Here is a 3,212-nt window from a genome sequence, read left to right as displayed (position 1 = left end):
TGACATGCATTGGTGTGTAACATACATTGGCTTACCTACATATTTGAATGGTGCGCGCTAAATGTATACATAATATCTGACAAGCTTCATGCTCTTCTGGGAAGGAGAGACATGTCACAATGATCGGGGATGTCCATCCATAAGTAGAGCGCTAACCTGCAGCCAGTCCATAAAAGGAAAGAAAAACATTCTACTAGCCCTGCGATTTTTTATGTAAATCTGTGCAGTTATAAAAACCTTTCCCCTGGATAATTCATAATGTGTAATATATTTTCTAATAATTAATGTGAAAATCACTTCATTTTCCCAAAATCATGCATCTTTGTGTGACTGTTTTCCCAAGGTCATAATATTAGGCCAGAGCAGAAAAAAAAGAGGTTGAAAAATCACTGAAACTGACCAATATTAAACATGACTGTTGTAAACAATTGAAGTTTGACTAATGCTGATATATAATATACTTATCCTAGGCATCGGCCTAGTGCAATTCGACTCCTCTGTGAAAGTTACCATACATCCCCTTAAATATTACGCATATATCACTGAAGATAGAGAAGAAAGTGGGATTTTAATTGTTAGAAAATCACTAATTTGTGTATCAGTGAAATTATGTATTTTGACAGATATACCACACGGCAACAAATAAACAAATTAGAATTGAAATTGTTTAAATACTTTATCTCAATATTCACCAATAGAAGTAAATGTTTCGACTGACATGCTGGTCTACACTGTAGGAGTATGTACATTAACACAGATCTATATTTACACCTACCTTGCATACTGGTTCACACAACACTAACCCTACACACAACAACCTGATCAGCTGTCAATCACAAAATATTGGCAGAGGATAACTGCCAGCTTTTCCTAAAAGATTATTCTCAAGCTCTAGTGTTATCAAATTTCAATGATAAAAATGTCAATGGTAACTTTTTGCAGCATCAAATATATTTTGGAATTAAAAGAAATACAAAATAAAAAACAAAATTGCTGTAATATATTTTGTAAATGAATCGGGTTAACGTATTGTTGAACTCATAAATTTCATTTTATATTTTATCAAACTTATAATAAGTAAATCAGAAAGAGAAATCTATTTAAAATGGAGCAAATTTGGTTTCTTGAGTCCATTTAATGAGGGTTTTTGGGCATTGGCCTTAAACACACGTACACACAGAGCATTCATTCAAAAATATCTTCAATTTAAAAAGTGTATTAATATCTTAAGAAATGCATTCTCTGCTAACCATGGGTTCAAATCTGAACATGCAGTAACACTTAAACAGAGTAAAAAAGCCTTGGCCAACAAGATGAAGTACAAAATGTACTGGTACAGTACATTTGTACAGATGTTCTCATTTATTTAACAAATAAAATTAATACAAACTTAAAGAAAATACTACAGGTATAAAAAAAAATCATAACAATGAGCACTATTATGGAGCACTCTCATCGCAGCTGTCTGCAGGTTCAGAGGTAGCAGAAGCCTTGACTGAGGATCTTTACATTATGCAGTGACCTTTGACTTTGTGTGGCAGATTGTAGTATGACAAAGATAAAGTTGTAATTCTTTTTGTAATTTTGATCATGAGTAGATTTCCTCTAATTTGTTCCATCTACCTGTGTTACATACAATATTTTTGGTTCTGAATTTCATCCATACCATTGCAACTAGTACATGTATTTCCTAAATGGGAATTAAACGTCATGATAATCTTCTCTCAACATTTAACAGGAAAAAATGTTACTTGGCATTCATAGTTACCAAAGCGATAGGACACATTCTAAATGGACAAAACCTGACTTGTATCTTGTATTTATTAACACAATAATTGTCCTTGACCACATTTCCATCCTGGGAAGATTAAAACCTTCCCTGCAGACTGTATTGTATATTGATACTGTAGCTCTATATCTCCATACAAACAATGGAACAGACAGATTCATCCTTTTCATTATGTTACAAACTTTCACCAACATCTTTACGGCTAAAATTTCCAAAACATCTCATCAACGGGAGCATACCACAGGATTCCATCACAAGTTAGATAAGCCACTTTACAAAGGCAGCTCAAACTTAACATCCACAGCAGCCTCCTTAGCAATGCTGACAATGTAGGACAGCTTCACCACCTGTAAAACAATCAGGCCAGGTCATACAACAGGTTAACCAATCAGATGAGGCCTTACAACATGTCAACCAATCAGATTAGGCCTTAACAACATGTGAACCAATCTGCGGCCTTAAAAGATGTAAAATAATCAGAAGATTTTACTACTGGTAAAGTAGAAAAAAAGAAGAAGATAAAGTCTTCTAACATGTAAACAAATAAGACAAAAGTCTTACAAAAGGGAAATCAATTCAACAAAGTTGTAAAAAAGGTAAACCATTAAGACAGGGTCTTGTGCATCAAAGTCTTATACATCAAACGTAATAAATAAATTAAACAAGCTGGGACTTTATTTAATATGTAACTTCAAAACTCAAACAAAATCTTACAATTGATCAACCATTTCCTATCAAATAGTGTATTTTAAGTCATTTTGTCAAAGAGATGTTCATAATTCTGCTAAAAATAAAAACAAAGTGACCATGACCTTTGACCTTTTCACCTTGACCATCAAAATCTAATCAAGTGTAGAACTCTATAAAAGTAATACCATACTATGGTGTAAATATAAACTGAATTTGTTGAAGAGTTTGTCAAATATCTTGAACAGAAGCTTTTTACTTCAAAAGTGGTCAAGAGTGATCTTTGCCTTTGACCCTTTAACCTTGACCGATGACCCCCAAAATGGTGCAAATAGCAATAACCGTAATGTGTTCCGGGCTTCCTGATTTCTTGTACACAAGCTTTACCATGGTACTATTTTTAGATAGACGGGCAGACCAACACATGCACTGACACAGCCATTACTATATTATCCCCTTACTAGGTGGAGGTTATAATAAGATACAAAGTTTCCTCTGATTGACAGGTAAGGACAACCTACCATTTTAGCAGCCTCATCTAAGTTATCACAGGCTATAATCTTTAGGTTGCTGGCAGCTATCAGGGCCTTGGCATCTTCCACACGAGTTCCTGTATCACACAACATAAAACATCTGTCACACCAGGCACTGATACATTATAGCTTAATATGGATTCCATTTGATAAATACTACATCAACAATCCATCAACATCGCATCAACCCTGAATTTAAGCAT

The 3,212-nt window shown here is 34.1% G+C and overlaps 1 long non-coding RNA gene across 1 annotated transcript; it reads right to left on the bottom strand.

The window, feature by feature from the left end:
- Window positions 1–657: 657 nt before the first annotated feature.
- LOC110444472 lies at window positions 658–3,085 on the bottom strand. The gene is made up of 2 exons (XR_002462247.1): window positions 2,998–3,085; window positions 658–2,136 (listed from the first exon to the last, which is right to left on the bottom strand). It is a non-coding gene; the product is annotated as an uncharacterized LOC110444472 (long non-coding RNA).
- Window positions 3,086–3,212: the final 127 nt, after the last annotated feature.

The sequence above is a fragment of the Mizuhopecten yessoensis genome, unplaced genomic scaffold (assembly GCF_002113885.1).
Source record: "Mizuhopecten yessoensis strain PY_sf001 unplaced genomic scaffold, ASM211388v2 hete_36129282, whole genome shotgun sequence".
Lineage (NCBI taxonomy): Eukaryota > Metazoa > Mollusca > Bivalvia > Pectinida > Pectinidae > Mizuhopecten > Mizuhopecten yessoensis.
Note: the sequence above shows the minus strand (reverse complement) of the source record. Positions and strands in the feature narration are given on the sequence as shown.